The sequence below is a fragment of the Mustela lutreola genome, chromosome X (genome assembly GCF_030435805.1).
Source record: "Mustela lutreola isolate mMusLut2 chromosome X, mMusLut2.pri, whole genome shotgun sequence".
Lineage (NCBI taxonomy): Eukaryota > Metazoa > Chordata > Mammalia > Carnivora > Mustelidae > Mustela > Mustela lutreola.
In genome coordinates this window covers 110,139,094-110,157,172 of record NC_081308.1, presented here as the reverse complement: position 1 = coordinate 110,157,172, position 18,079 = coordinate 110,139,094, and positions in this window count along the sequence as shown.

The following is an 18,079-nucleotide window of genomic DNA, read 5'->3' as shown; positions in this document are numbered from 1 at the left end:
ATCAAAAGTGTGTGGGAAATAATCAGGTTACTATGCCACAGAAACTTTTGAACTATAATCAGGAGCTGCTTTAGGATTTTCACTTAGGGTAGCATTCAAAACTGAGGTGATGCCTTCAAAACAAGAAAAAAAAAAACTTACTTGTGTGGACTGTTTTGTACATAACCGTCAATTTTTATCAAAATGCTATTTTTTTTCCTGCTGTGTTTACAAGGCACACTAGCTGAGAAAGGCATGAGCATTACAGTTTGTATTCAGAAAATATCTGTCATGTTGTGCTTACTGCAAGGCAAATGACTCTTCCAGTTGGTGCTACAATTTGTCAAGTGGTTAGAGTGACAATTTTTATAGTTGTAGAAAATTTTATTATAGATACACAATTCTGAATACTTAATATGGAAGAGGGATCTGAGCAGATAACTTCGATTTGAGCTTGTTAATATTGTAATCATCACTGATGCTGATTCAGGAGATAGATATCATTTGGGTCCCTGGAACCTGGAGCATATTTCTCTGACAGATTTATGTTCTTCAAAGGTCCATGAGTTTCAGGGACAGATATAATAAACAGGTTCTTCCTGTATAATGAAAGTCATTTTTGTCATTGTTGCTTCAGAATAAACATGAGCCAGAGAAAATAGGATATTAAAACATTAATTCTTAAAAATACACATTAAAAGCATCAACTTCTAGCTAATCTATTTCCAAAGCAAGAACTTAAGGCAGTGACCTGCTTTAGAGTAGAATAGTGATTCATCCATAAGTGACTCCCAGACTACAATTCCTGGATATGCATGTTTATTGATGCCATATGGACATGTAGATAATCACTTTGACAATAATAATTTCCAGTAGACTTAGCAGTTCTCCTGAGATACTGGCCATCAGCTTCATTGTACCAGTATCGTAAAAAGTAGCCAAATATTATAAACAACTATTTGTATAAATAATTAATTGGTGAACAAAAGATGGGTGGAAGGAAACAAAACATTGTTCTAGGATGCTAAGTGTCACATACAATGACCAATTTAAAAACATACAATTGGGGCACATGGGTGGCTCAGTTGTTAAGCATCTGTCTTTGGCTCAGGTTATGATCCCATGGGTCCTGGGATCAAGCCCCATGTCAGGCTCCTTGCTCTGCAGGAAGCCTGCTTCTCTCCTGACTGTGTTCTTTCTCTCACTGTCTCTCTCTGTCAAACAAATACAATAAAATATTTTTTTAAATAAAAAATAAAAACACACAATTTACTTTTTAAAATTATTTGAGCATAGTCCCTAACTTTATTACTACAAATGTGAATATGTTAGTCTATCTATCATGAGGAGAGGGTCAGTTGAGAAGGGTAGGTGGGGTGGATTGTGTTGGCTTTTATTGAACCTCAAACTTTGTATCTGAGTCTAGATGACTAAAACATATGGGCAAGACCTAAATATTTGATCAGAGATGAATATGGTCAGATCATTAATTTGGCCTTCCAAGCTACTCATTTCCAAGTAAAATGTGCATATTATCCCTATAGCATGTATGCACACACAGAGAATATAGATAATAAATCCAGAAATAAAATATTTATCCAGAAATAAAATAAACTGACATTGTCCTTGGTTACCTACAAAATTATCTATGTCTTTAATCATACTTCTCTCCTTTCATTTATTTTAGAGAAGAGGGTAACGTATCTCCTTTTTGAAGAAAAACTTCTTATAGTCAAATAATAAATAATAATAAGAATAACTTACTGTGTACAAGGAAATGTATCATGTTCTTCCGTTCTCATGATAGCCCTGTGATGTGGTTATTTTTATTGCTCCCATCTTACAGATAAAGAAGTTGAAACTTGAAGTGTCTAATAACTTTCTAAATTCATACAAATATTAAATGGAAAGTAAGAATATAAACTTAAGCCAGTTTCCAAATCTGGGGGTCTTAAATCTTAAATCATAGTGTTATCATAGTGTTATCAATCGCTATCCTGTCTAATTTACTGTTGCCTTGAACCATCAATTATGGGTTTTCCCCACCACTCTCACTGTCTTCAATACCCCTACAGTTATACCTTCTCTTCAGTTTACAATTATGTTTAAATTTTCCCATTTAAAAAAAAAAAAAGAAAGTGAATGGACATATGAAAAAGGACAATAGGGATATCTGGGTTGCTCAGTTGGTTGTGTCTAACTCTTGGTTTTGGCTCAGGTCATGAGCTCAGGGTCATGGTATTGAGCCCCATGTGAAGCTCATGGTCAGTGCAAAGTCTGCTTGGGATTCTGTCTCTCTATTTTCAACCCCCCCTTCTCATGTGTACACTCTCTCTCTCTTTCTCTCAAATAAAAAAAAATCCTTTTTTTTTTAAAGGAAGAGAAGCAGGAGGGAGAGAAGATATCTCAATTATGTCTCTCAACTTATTTTTTAAAACATTTTATTTATTCATTTCACACAGAGAGAGAGAACAAGCAGGGGGAGAACCAAAAGGAGAGGGAGAAGCAGACTCCCCATTGAGCAGGGAGACCAATGTGGAGCTCAATCCTAGGACCCCCGGGATCACAACCTGAGTCAAAGCAGACACTCAACTGGCTGAGCCACCCAGGCACCACTCTCTTTAACTTATTGATATATTTCCTCCCTTACACAAATTTATTAAGAAAGTAGACTTTTCACCTTGTCTCCATTTGTCATCTACTAATTATCCTTCAACTCTCCAATTTACTTTTGGTTTTCAGTTCTTTAAACTGCTCTTTTTAATTTAATTTAATTTAATTTTTTTTTTAAGAGAAAATATGGGTGTGGAGGGGGATGAGGAGGGGAGGAGAGAGGAGGAGAGAGAATTCCAAGCAGGGTTCACACTCAGTGCAGAACCTGATGCAAAGCTTGATCTTAAGATTCTGAGATCATGACCTGAATGAAAGTCAAGAGTTGGGCACTTAACCAACTGAGCCACCCAGGTGCCCCCCAACTGCTCTTTAAATTAGCTCTTTCACTCTTCTGTTAAATTCAAAAACTCCCTTATCAGACTTCATTATACTTGACATTTATTTCACATTTGACACAGCTGGCATTTTTTTTGTGGAAATCTTTCCTCTCTTGGCTTCCTATGCAACCATTTCATTCTACCTCTATCCCTGAGAACTGTGACTCAATGTTCTTCACTCCCCTGGATCCTTTCCCATTTACTCCTATAATTTCTTATATACTAATGCTGTTTTTCAAGATCTTCTATTTATCCTTTCTTATTTCAAAGAAGGTCTCATTGCTTCAGTTATTTCAATTCTCATATTTAAATGTTCATGTATATTCTATTTATAGCTCATTTTTATTTTAAACTCTAAGACTATAAATCTTCTTAATTTTTATTTAATTTGTTCCTTCTAATATTCTTCTAATTTTGTCTCTCACAGGCTCGTACCTAAACAGCTGTAAAAATCTCCCAACTACAGTCTCATATTCACCAATCTACCTCTACACTGTCCTGTAAAATAGCTTTCTAAAACACAAGTGTATTAATGTCACTCACATACAGAAAACTTCAGTGCCCTCTGCCACATACATGCTAAAATCTAAACCCTTTGATATAGCATCTAAGAGTATTGGCAGTCTGGTCTTTTCTATCTTTCTGGCCCGATCTATCAAGACTATCATTTACACATGCCACATTTACTGTCATACTACACTATTTTTCAATCCTGGAATACACTGTGTTCTTGTATTTTTTCCAGCTTTTAAAAAATTCCTGTTCTGAGTAATAAATATGTTATCATTTATCCTTTCATATGCCTATTAAATACTTTTCATCTTCCATGGGCCACCTAAAATGTCAATACTGTGAACCTTACTGATTTTCTCAGTGAAATACCTTTTTTTCTTTCCTGAAATCTCTTTAAATATTTTACTCACATCTATTAAAAAACAAAGTATTTGCATTATAGTTTTTTAATATGTTGTACCTTTCAACATATCTGAGACCATCAAAGAGATACACTGTCTTATTCATCTCTATAATTCTAAACCCAATTAAGTAGTAGGCATTGAAGAACTGCTTATTGAAACAATGAAATAAATAATTGGGTGTCAGTTGTTTAACCAGTTCCTTTAAAGCATTGGAGTAGATGTTTCTGTGACATCTTTATAAAATAATACGACTTTTTTGACAAACCAATCTTAATGACCTGGGATTATGATGGGACTCATAATAACAGAGATGTATGTAACATCTTCCTCCACATTTTAATATTTGTTTAAGTTCTTTGGAAATAATTTAGGGGAGTTTGACTATATAAATATTTAATCAAGAGTATTGTTACTTCTATCCATTAATCATTTTCTCATTGACTGAAGTTCCCAATAGATTTACTTATTGAGAGTTTTTCACTTATGAGTGAAAAACTTGCTGGGATATATAAATGAATTAACATCATTATTGCTTTCAAGTAGCAAAAAATAATGACTGAAGATGCAAGAAAATTTTAAATGATTGTATTTTAAGAAATGAAACTTGCTATTTTTATAGTCTGTGTTTTGATTAAATAATTATTGTCAAATTAAAACCATTCTTTCTTCTTCCACGTTGGTTAAGGAAATTATTCACTTTCCAGAGTGGAAAATAAATAGTTTCTGACATTTCCCAGCTTTCTTATAAAGTAAAAATGGATGGGAGGTCATGCAACCTGGGATATATACAGTGGTAAAACAAATACTTGGGTTAATGCCAGACCCTAGAAGCTATAAAAGTTTTACTCTAAGATGAGTATTTTGAATTGATATGTCAATAAGAGGAGAATTTTAAATGACATACATATAATTTAAGATCTGATTCAAGATTTTTTTCAGAACTAAGTAATTTTTCTGATACAACAGTCAAATATTTTACTCTATAAAATATGCAAATTATTTTTGTATATTTTCTCTATGTAGTTTTTAAAAGTCAAATAATATTTCATCAATCTGTGAAAGAATAATTGACTTTTGTCTCATAAACACAAAATCATTCTCATTTTAAGAGCTTTTATTATGTCAGGCAACATTTGCCCTTTATAAAATCCAAAATATTCATACTCCTAGGAAAGATGGCAGGGTAGGAAGACCATAAGCTCACCTTCTCCCATGGATTCAACTAGATAACACTCCCATCAGTGTAAATAACCCAGAAAATGACTGAAAGACCGGCAGAAGTAACTCCATAACTCACTGTAGAGAAAAGGTCACATTGAAGAGGATAAGAATGGCAGAGACACAGTTGGTAGTTTAAAGGATCTGCAAAATATTTTCAGGAGGGAGGGACACCATGGGAAAAGAGGGGCAAGAAACACACCCTCAACTGGGGAACCTGCATATGGAAGATGAATCCCCTTAACACTTGCCATTGACAACCAGAGGGGTTGACTTTTGAACATTCTTACAAGCAACAAGACTTAAACCTAGAATTAAAAAAAAAAAAAAAAAAAGTCAGCTCCTCTCTGAGAGAGCCAGGAGAACAAGAGGATACTGAGGATACTGTGCTGTTTAAGGGTACCCTTAAAGAGACAGCACAAACAACAACATTCAGAGATACAGTATAGAAGCAGCAGTTTGTAAAACAACTGGGGCATATGGGAGGAAAACTTACTTACTAATCTCATAGCAAGTCTCAGAGCGACAGAGATTGTTAGAAGACTCCATTGGGAATAAAGTCACTAAACTCAGAGTGTGAGTACTGGGGAACTTCTCCAGGAACAAAGGAGCTGACAGGAGCTATTTCCATCTACTGTCCCCCACTGCCACTCCCAGCATAAACACAAAGCCACCTGCAAAAGCCAGCATGGCAGCAGCACTCACTAACTTACTTTCATCATGCCCCATCCCCTATAGCCTGGCACTGTGGGTCTCCTCTTCCAAATAACTACCACAAATCTTGCCAACACAAAGCCTCCTGACTGTATGCTTTGTGGGGCCTTGGTCCTTGCAGTGCAGCATCTGGTCACTTCCTGCAAAAGATGCACGTGCATTGATAAAACTGCACACTCCACCTGCACATGTTTTGCAAATCCCACACTGGTTATCCCAATATTGGAGGGAATTGTTCAAACCTTGTGGAGTCAGCATGCACAACTTGTGAGCACTGAATTCACCACCCACACATGCTTGGCTGTGTTCTCTGCCCAGTCCCAGCAGTGGAGGCATGTCCCTCTAACAAAGGACCAACACCACTCTGTTAATAGTGTGCACCCTATCCATTATTTTCAAAAGCAGGACACACTGCTGACCTTCCTAACAGAGATACAGACACAGATAGATAGATAAGATGAGGAGATGGAGGAATATGCCCCAAATGTAAGAGCAGGATAAAACCACAGCAAGAGACCTAAGCAAAACAGATATAAGTAATATGTCTGACAGAAAATTTAAAGTAATGATAGTATTTTTTTTTTTTTTGCTTTTTTCCCCTTGCATTTAAAGATATGTCTTAAAAGAAGTTGATCTGGGTGATGTCAAAGAGGTTACTGCCTATGTTCGCATCTAAGATTTTGGTGGATCCCTGTCTCACATTTAGGTATTTTATTTATTTTGAGTTTATCTTTGTGTGTGGTGTAGGAGAATGGTCCAGTTTCATTCTTTGGCAAGTGGCTTTCCAATTGTCCCAGCATCATTTGTTGAAAAGACTGTCTTTTTCCCATTGGACATTCTTTCTTGTTTTGTCAAAGATTAGTTGACCATAAAGTTGAGGGTCTATTCCTGGGGTCTCTATTCTGCTCCACTTCCTTATGTAAGATGTCTTGATGATCACAGCTTTGTAATACTGCTTGACGTCAGGCACTGATGACCCCAGCTTTGGTTTTCTTTTATAACATTCCCCTAGTGATTCAGCATATTTTCTGTTTCAATACAAATTTTAAAGTTGTTCCAGGTCTCTGAAAAATTTCAGTGGTGTTTTGATAGAGATTGCACTGAATGTATAGATTGCTCTGGGAAGCATAGACATTTGAACAATGTTTAGTCTTCCAATCTATGATCATGGAATGTTTTCTCATCTCTGTGTCCTCCTCAATATCATTCATAAATGTTCTGTAGTTTCTAGTTGGTGGGAGTGCAAGCTGGTACAGCCACTCTGGAAAACAGTATGGAGTTTCCTCCAAAAGTTAAAAAATAGAGCTATCTTATGAACCAGCAATTGCACTACTAGGTATTTACCCGAAATATATAGATGTAGTGAAAAGAAGGAGTACATGCACCCCAATGTTTATAACAGCAATGTCCAAAATATCCAAACTATGGAAGAACCTGAGATGTCCTTCAACAGCTGAATGGATAAAGAAGATGTAGTTCATGTATATAATGGAATATTACTTAGCCATAAAAACAGATGAACACCTAACATTCACTTAAGCATGGATGGAACTGGAGGGGACTATACTAAATGAAATAAGTCAAGCAGAGAAAGACAATTATCATATGATTTCACTTATATGTGAAACATAAGGAATAGAATGGAGGACCACAGTGGAAGGGAGGGGAAATTGAGTGGGAAGAAATCAGAGAGGAAGACAAACCACAAGAGACTCAGGACTCCAGGAAACAGAGTTACAGAAGGGAGAGGATGGAGGAATGAGGTAACTGGGTAATGGGTATTAAGAAGGGCATGTGTTGTGATGAGAACTGGGTGTTATATGCAACTAATAAATTGTTGAAAACTATATCAAAAACTAGTGATTTACTATATTTTTGCTAATTGAACATAATAAGAAAACAAACAAACAAACAAAAATAAGGTAATGGTCATAAAGATGCTCACTGGACTTGAGAAAAGAGAGGAGGACACCAGTGAGACACTTACCAAAGAGAAAGTGTTTCAAAAAAGAACAATTCAGAGCTGAAGAACACAATAAATGAAATTAAAAATACACTAGATGGAATAAACAGCATGCCATGGAATGCAGAAGAATGGCCTGAAGGACAGAATAACAGAAAATACTCAAGCTAATGGGAGAAAAAAAAAAGAAATAGACAAAAAGAGAATAGACTTGGGGAACTCAGTGACTCCATCAAGCATAATAGCATTCATGTAATAAGAGTCCCAGAAGAAGAAGAAAATAGACAAAGGGGCAGAAAATATATTTGAGGAAATAATATCTGAAAAATTCCCTAATCTGGGGAACATAACAGATATTCAGGTCCAGAAGTCACAGATTTTTCCAACAACATAATCTGCACAAGGAGGTCCACACTGAGAAACATAGTAATTAAAATAGCAAAAATAAATGATGGGGAATTTTAAAACTACCAAGAGAAAAAAGACAGTAACATACAAAGGAAGCCCTATAGGGATATCAGCAGAATTTTCATCAGAAACTTTGCATACCAGGAGAGAGTGGCATGATTTTTCAAAGTGATAAAAGGAAAAAAATTCAGTTAAGAATACTTTATTCAAAAAGGCTATCATTCAAAACAGAAAGAGAAATGCAGAGTTTCCCAGACAAACAAAAGTTAAAGGATTTCATGACCGCTAAACCAGCCCCACAAGAAATGTTAAATGGGACTCTTTGAGTGGAAAGGAAGGCTATAAGTAAGAGTAAGAAATATCAGAAACACAAAAAGATGTAAAAATAAGTATGTCTCTAAAAATCAGTCAAGGGACTCACAAAATAGAAGAATGTAAAGTATGATACCATATACTTAAAATGGAGGGGTATAGTGAAGAATGATTTGAAACTTAACTGACCATCAACTTAAAACATAATTCTATATGCAGAAGATGGTATATATAAAACTAATGATGACAAATCAAAACCAGTAAATAGGCAAAAAATGATGAGAAAGGAATCTGGGTATATCACTGAAAGAAGCCAACTTATGACAAGATAAGAGAGCAAGAAAAGAAAGAAACAGAATTGATCTACCAAAAAAAAGAAAAGAAAGAAAGTAATAAAATGACAAAAAAAAAAAAAAACATACTTCTCAATGGTTACTTTGAATGCAAATAGACTAAATGCTCTAATTAAAAGATATAGGTTGATGGAATGGATTTTTAAAAAGTCCTATTCATATGCTATTTGCAAGAGAATCATTTCAGACCTAAAGCCATATGAAGATTGAAAACAAGGGGATGTAGAAAAATTTATTATGCAAATGGATGTCAAAAGAAAGCAAGGGTGACAATACATACATCAGACAAAATAGGTTTTATAAGAAACACTGTAAGTAGAGACAAAAAAAGACAATATATAATAAAAAATAGAGAAGACAATCCAGTAAGAACTGATAACAATTTTAAATAATTAGGTACCCAGCAAGAGAGCACAGATACATAAGACACTAAATAACAAACATGAAAGAACTAATTATAATACAATTAGAATATTGTATTTGTATTACTAGAGTATTACAATTTGTATTACTCAAGTAATACAAAATAGTAGGAGACTTTTGCACTCCACTTACATCAATGGACAGACTGCTAAACAAACAAACAAACAAACAAAAAAACAACAATAATAAGGAAATGGTGACTTTAACAACATACGAGACCAGATGCATTTAACATGCATATTCAAAGCATTCCATCTTAAAGCAGCAGAATATACACTCTGTTCAAAAGCACATGTAACATTCTCAAGATCATATCACATATTAGGCCTCAAAACAAGCCCAATAAATTAAAAAATAATCAAAGTCATACAATTCATCTTTTATGATTACACTGATATGAAACTAGAAGTTAATTAGAAGACACTATCTGGAATGACCACAAATATATGGAGGTTAAATAACATGCTGCTAAATAATGAGTAGGTAAGCCAAGAATTCAAAGAAGAAATATAAAAGTACATGGAAACAAATAAAATTGAAAACACAATCGTCCAAAAACGTTGGGATGCAGCAAAGGCATAACATTTTTCTAGATATGTCTCCTGAGGCAAGGGAAATAAAACAAAATTAAGCTGTTGGGACTACATAAAAATAAAACACATTCAGGGGAGACAAGATGGTGGGGAATTAGGAGGAGGCGTCCTTTCAACCTTTACCCTAAAGTGAGCTGATTACCTACCAAAGAACTCTGATCACCCATGAAATCAGCCTGAGATCAGAATTATACACATCTGGATCTCTACAGGAACAGAAGATGCCAGTGGGCAGGTAAAGCGGAGTGGGAACGTCAGACTGATATTGGAAGATAAACAAAAGGGAGAGGAAGCCACCAGAGGTGACCGATTGGAAAGTAATACCCCAATATGAGAGTGCCCTGCATCTGGGGACCAGCATTAACTTGGAGTCTGGTTGAAAGCACTCCAAAAGAGCAAAGGATCATGGGGGGAAATTGTGGGAATCAGGCCAGTTAGGGACAGGGGCTTAATTCCCCACACAGAGGACAGCCACCCCTGGTGCTGAGCCAGAGAGAGTGTGGCGGAGAAACCAGGTCTTGGACCCTGAGATGCCAGCGCACCTGAGAACGCGTGGGGTCCAGTTCTCGTGAGGGGCTGGGAGCCTCGCCAGCCAGCAGAAGCACAGCATTTTTGCAGTCCTCACACGCGCTGTACTGTGCTATCAGAGCCTGAGATGTGCGCCCCCCATAACCCCCTCCTCGCCCCGAGAGAGGGGCATGAAGGTGCCAGCCTGGTGCTCTTGGATCCAGAAAGACCAGGCACTCCCAGCCCGGGCCAGTGGGAAAAACTCAGTGAGTGATTGCTGCTTGGAACATCGCTGGCAGTCTAAAGCTGCCCAGACAGACTCTGCTGTGGTTTTGGGTACAAGCAGGAGTTCCTAAGTCCCCAGGGACATCAACTCAGAACCTCCTCTGCCAGTGGCTGAGAGGGAACTTATGTGCTCTGCAACACCCAGAAGGGAACAGACTGAGACTTCTCTCTGAGAGGGAGTTCTGGGTTCAGTTTGCTTTCTTCTAAACCTCCAGAAACCATCAAAAGCTGTCAAGGGGAAAGAAAACAAAAGAACAAACATAAAAACCTCCAGAGAACAAAAGTCTGAAAAACCGGTTTCCTCAGAGCCCACTCCCTAGAGGGGGGCAGGAGGACTTAACTCAGGGAAGTTTGCCTGAAAACCCACATTGCAGGTCCCTCTCCCAGAAAACCAACCAGGAAAAACAAACAAACAAACAAACAAAAACAAACAAACAAACAAAAGCAAAACAAAACAAACAAACAAAAAAACCGACAAGAGAACAACCACCACTACATCATAGATACAACTTTTATTTTTATTTATTTATCTATTTATTTATTTTTAATTAATTTATTTAATTTTTATTTATTTTCAGCATAACAGTATTCATTATTTTTTCACCACACCCAGTGCTCCATGCAATCCGTGCCCTCTATAATACCCACCACCTGGTACCCCAATCTCCCACCCTCTGCCACTTCAAACCCCTCGGATTGTTTTTCAGAGTCCATAGTCTCTCATGGTTCACCACAACTTTTATTTTTAATTCATTCCCACTATACTGGTTCATTTTTTTATATAGATAAGTTTTTAGCCTATTTACCATCACAGTGAGATGTCCAGTACATCAAATTCCATAATAACGTTTTTACCTGAGCTTTTTGGTACATACACCCATGTTTTTCTTTTTCTTTTTTTTTAAATTTTATTTTTACATTTTTTCCCATTTTTAAAAATTTTTTATTATTTATAAACATATATTTTTATCCCCAGGGGTACAGGTCTGTGAATCACCAAGTTTACACACTTCACAGCACTCACCAAAGCACATACCCTCCCCAAAGTCCATAATCTCACCCCCTTCTCCCAAACCCCCTCCCCCCAGCAACCCTCAGTTTGTTTTGTGAGATTAAGAGTCACTTATGGTTTGTCTCCCTCCCAATCCCATCTTGTTTCATTTATTCTTCTCCTACCCACTTAAGCCCCCATGTTGCATCACCACTTCCTTTTAAAAAAATTAGTTTAGTTTAGCTCATTCTTTTCTTTATTTTTATTTTTTAATATTCATATAGAGTTAAACTTCAAGGTAATCCCTTTTACCCATTAAATGCTACCCCTACAGGTAAACAAATTTTTAATCCCCTGTTATCTCAGAAAAGTTGAGTCCTTTAACAAATATATCCAGATACACACAGGAAGAATCAAAATAAACGTCCTCACCCAAACTGAGAATTGATAACCTCTTTCCCATCTTTTTTTTTTTTCCACCAGTGTTTTTGTGTATTTGTGTTTGTCCTGATAGTATATAAATCGTATACTTGGGGATCTTTTTGACGAGGTCCTTTTATTTTATTTTATTTTATTTTTTTGCATATATATATATATATATATATATATATATATATAATATGTATATTTATATATATATATTTCTTTTTTCTCTTGTCATATATTTTATCAGTATTTTTGTCTGTCTGTTTTTGTTTGTGTACTTCATAAATCTTACATTGGGGCCCATTTGGGCTGAGCCTTCTCTTTTATCTGCCTTTTTTTTTTCCCCTGCCTCTCTCTCTCTCTCTTTTCTCTTGTTCTTTTCTTTTTTCTCTCATTTTGGGTGGGGACTCCTTATTGCTCAGAAGCATTCCAGTGTGCACCTTGACTGCACCATGGTTGATACATCCAGCTACATCCATTCAGCCATCTCTCATCATAATGACTAGGAGGAGGAATGCCCAACAGAAGGAAAATACAGGGAGGATTGGCCTTCTACAACAGAGCTAATGACTATCAACATAGACAATATGTCGGAAAGGGAATTCAGGCTAACAATTACCCAAGCAATAGCTAGGTTGGAGAAAGCCATGGATGACAAAATGGAATTAGTTAGGACAGAAGTGAAAGCCACCAGGGATGATGTTCAAAATGCTCTGAGTTCCAACCTAATCTAAATTCTCTAAAAGCTAGGGTAACTGAGATAGAAGATAGAATTAGTGATCTGGGTATGGAGGTTCCTTCAAAAAGTTAAAAATAGAACTACCCTCCCATCCATAAAAATGTGCTACTAAGTATCCAAAGAATACAAAAACACTAATTCAAATGGATACATGCACCCCTGTTTATTGCAGCATTATTTAATAGCCAAGATATGGAAGGAGTCCACCTGTCCATTGATTGATGAATGGATGAAGATGTCGTGGTACACACACACACACACACACAGAATGGAATATCATTCAGCTATTAAAAAAGGAAAGAAATCTTGTCATTTGTTAGGATGTGAACTAAGTCAGTCATAGACAAATACCATATGATTTCACTCATATGTGGAATTTAAGAAACAAAACAAATGAGCAAAGAGGGGAAAAAAAAGAGATTAGAACACAGAATCTTAATTATAGAGAACAAATTCTTGGTTACGAGGAGATGAAGACTGGGGGAATGGGTTAAATAGGTGATGGGGATTAAGGAGTGTACTTGACATCATGTGCACCAGGTCATGTATGGAATTGTTGAATCACCATATTGTACACCTGAAACTAATATTGCACTGTATGTTATCTAACTGAAATTTAAATAAAAACTTGAAAAATAAAAAATTATATTAAAAAAAAACTTGAAAAAATCTATAAACAAAAAATTTACAGAAAATGTCATATGTAATTGGGAATGTTGTAAATTTTCTCTGTAAGGTAATGATTGAAATAATGCTGTGTAGCACCTCTTTGATATTCTATATAATTTTGTAGTTGGATTCATAGCCAGTGCCAAAATCATGAAAGAGAAATAAAATATATATAAGGATTAGGATGAAAGAAACAAAATTCTCATTATCCACAGACAATATACTTCAAATACATTATTAAAATTAATCAATGAATTTAGCATAGTAGCACATTATGAGGATAATATATAAAAAATCAGTTGTATATGTACACAGAAGATATAAAAAATAAAACATGCAATTTTAAACTATGCCTCTTAAAATAGACATTTCTTGAGTTACACAGAGAATATCTCACAATAATACAGTATTAGTGAGAAAAAATTTTCATAGGTAAATAAATAAAGTGTATAGTATACTTGTTGATTTGAAGTCTCATTTTTTATGGATATATTCTTTTTGTTTAAAGATTTTAATAATTTATTTGACAGAGATCACAAGTAGGCAGAGAGTCAGGCAGAGAGAGAGAGAGGAGGAGCAGGCTCCCCACTGAGCAGATAGCCCGATACGGGGCTCAATCCCAGAACCCTGAGACCATAACCTGAGCTGAAGGCACAGAGGCTTAACCCACTGAGCCACCCAGGTGCCCCTGGATATATTCTTTTAATGTATCTATTCACTCATTGCAGTCACACAAAGTTCCATTAGGTCTTTTGTGCAAACTGACATACCTCATTTAGATATTTTATGCTTATGTTAAGGATGAAAATTACCTAAGTCACTACTGAAGGAAAAAAAAAAAAAGGAGGATGTAATTTACTACATGTCAAAAAATCACTATAAAATAAATTTTTAGCAAACATGCAACTATAAAGAAGCAGTAATTAAGGCAGCATGTTATTGATTCAAGGATAGAAAAATATAACAATATAACAGAATTGTGAGTCCAGAAACAAACCCACATATACACGGAGTTTTATTTAATTTCAAAGCTGTCACGGAAGATAAGTAGGAAAAGAAAATGCTTTTTGATAAATGGGGTTGATTCAACTGGATATTGATATTAAGGAAAATAGAACCAGACTGCTAACTCACACCATGTGCGCACACACACACACACACACACACACACACACAAATTTAACTCAACTGTAGATGACAGTATGACAGATAAATGAATAAATATCATAACATTAGTACAGGAAAATATCTTCATAAATTAGTTAGATTTTATTCTGAGAAGAGAAGTTGCACAATCTCTTCATTTCAGGGCTACAAAAGCAGTTCTACCTTCTCACTCATATCAACTGCTTGCCTTTCATGTTTCTATCACTCTTGTTCAGCTAACACTCCTTCTTTTAAACTCACTGTAATTCAAATACACCTGCAGGTTTTCATCCTCCCTACTGGAATCACCCACCCGATGTCCCCCTCCCAAATAATGTTTCTAAATGTTTTCTTCCACACAAACTCTTCCACACCACTCCAAGGTGACATTAATTTTCACATGCATAATCCATGTGACTATCTGCCACTGCAATTACTTACTTTTTCTATTAAGAAGTTATTTACTTTTACTTCAATGTAGCCTTATTCTCTTGTGGCAGCAAATGTAACTTGTCTGCATCTGAAATTTAAAATAAGATATTTCTCTCTAATTCATAATCTCCTGTGGTCCTTTACACCCATTACACCCAGCACGCCATATTCTCACATTCTCTTTATTTTCTTAATCTCTGAAATCCTTCACTGGTTGGTTTCCAAACCTTGATCAAATAAGATGTCCATGTACCTTGTTCCTGATACCAGGTGACTGAACACTAAGGATGCTTAGAAATCAGGGAAATTTTAGGAAAAAATCCACATTGATTTTCCCCAGTCAAGTCCTAACAACACTGTTCAGTTAGTTTATCTAGTTATTTCAACACTCCCTGTTAGTGTTTTTGAGTCTTTATCACTATTTATTTATTTATTTATTTAACTATTCATTCATTGTTGAGAGAGAGAGAGAGACAGAGAGAGAGAGAATGAGCAGTTATAGGGGGATGAAGAGGGAGAGGAGAAAGAGAATCCTAAGCAGGCTCTATATTCAGTTGAATGCAGAGCCTGAAGTAGGCTCGATATCATGACAATGAGATAATGACCTGAGCCAAAACCAAGAGTCAGAAGCTCCCTGATATGAGGAAGTGGTGATGCAACATGGGGGCTTAAGTGGGTACGAGAAGAATAAATGAAAGAAGATGGGATTGGGAGGGAGACAAACCATAAGTGACTCTTAATCTCACAAAACAAACTGAGGGTTGCTGGGGGGAGGGGGTTTGGGAGAAGGGGGTGGTATTATGGACATTGGGGAGGGTATGTGTTTTGGTGAGTGCTGTGAAGTGTGTAAACCTGGTGATTCACAGACCTGTACCCCTGGGGATAAAAATATATGTTTATAAAAAATAAAAAATTATATTAAAAACAAACAAAATAATAAAGCTACCCTATGACCCACCAAAAAAAAAAAAAGAAAAAAAAGAGTCAGAAGCTTCCCCAACTGAGCCACCCAGGAGCCCCGTTTCTCATTCCTTTTAAACTCCAAATTAATTTGCTTTCCTCCATTCCCCATTAACTAAGAAAATGTAAATTACCCAGTGTGAGCTCTTTTAACCTTCTTCTTCACAATGTCTCCACATATTCTTTTGATTTTTCTTTCCTCCATTCAAATTCTGAAGAGATGTCTCTTCTATTCATCCATATCCCTTCATACCTCATCTCAGATCTCTGAACATATATAATGTGTTCGTTTCTATATTTCATTGTCATTCTTTGCCTCTAGGCTTTTCTAGGCTATTCTATTTAGCCCATTAACTTTAAATATCTCCATTGAGAATAAGTGATTATAAAACTTCCTCGGGACAACATCTTCTCAAGCTATCTTTCTGTGCCTTCTTGTACTCATACAAAAAATGATGAATATATCCTATTTATATACCTCTTTACTACATACCTTCTTATTAACCCCATGGGATATAATAACAGGATAATTACTAAATTCATTAACCAACTTTGTTTACTGTATTTTTATTATCTCTCACAGAATTTGGTTACTGACACTTTTCTTAATATTATTTTCTCCTCACACCTTCCTTTATGAGATATATTTCTCTCCTAGCTACCGTTCCATTTGATCACATCTTCTTTTTTCCTTCTAATTCCTTTAGTTTTATTCACATTTTAATTATAGATATTCTCTAATGTTTTAAAATTTTCTTCCTTATCTTTCTATGTTTTATTTTATTCTTCACACCCTTGGATTCATCTTCTTATGTACTTAATACCATTTTTTTATTTTTTATTTTTTATTTATTTTAAAAAAGATTTTATTTATTTATTTGACAGGCATAGATCACAAGTAGGCAGAGAAGCAGGCAGAGAGAGAGAAGGAAGCAAGTTCCCTGCTGAGCAGAGAGCCTGATGTGGGGCTTGATCCCAGGACCCTGGGATTATGACTTGAGCTGAAGGCAGAGGCTTTAATGCACTGAGCCACCCAGGCACCCCTTACTACCTTTTTAAAAAAATATTTTATTTATTTGTTAGAGAAAGAGAGCACAAGAACTGGGAACAGTCGGCAGAGGCAGAGGGAGAAGTAGGCTCCCCACTGAGCAAAAAGCTCAATGTGGGACTTGATCCCAGGACACTGGGATCCTGACCTGAGCTGAAGGCAGCCATCAACCATCTGAGCCACTCAGTCATCCCCAAAGAAATCATTATTGATAGTCATAAAAATTCATGACTTTTTCTCTTTATTTATACAGTACTTCACATATTTTATTTTGAACTTAGTAATATTTCTTTGTATTCAGAGTACCTATTCACATATCTGTATCTCTACCTTTCATTAAATATAAGTGTTTTGGAAGTAAGGACGACACTTTTCCCATCTTTGTGTCATGATTTCGAGAACTGTATTTTTCTCTTTTCCAATAGGAGACGATTTTTAGACAAATTTCTTCTCTGTTAAGGTGTCAAGCTTTAGCTACACACTAACATTAGCATTATCTATATAGAGAGAGTACAGAAATAGGGGTCAATTTTTTATCTGTCTCATGGAGTTTCAGTCCTACTCTAATTTCTATGCCAATAAATAGTGCACAATGGCAAATTTCCTCTTCACATTTTAATACATTAATTCTAAACATTACACTGTCCTGGCTGCTTATTTCCCTAAAGTGTGTGTGTAGTGTAAAATCATTCAATCAAGTTTAATATGTCCTTCCAAAAGTGTAGCTGATAGAAGTCTCAGAATATTCTAAAAGAGAAAACAGAGTAAGTGTCCTGCTGATTTGAGGAATTGCTATTTCATTTATTGCTACTTCACCTAAGAGCTCAAGTAATTATTTCAGATCTCTGTGTTCTTTTATTTTATATTGTTATTTATTAAAACAAACAAACAAACAAACAAACAAAGAGGCAACCCATGGAATGGGAGAAGATATTTGCAAAGGACAGTACAGACAAAAGGTTGATATCCAGGATCTATAAAGAACTCCTCAAACTTAACACACACA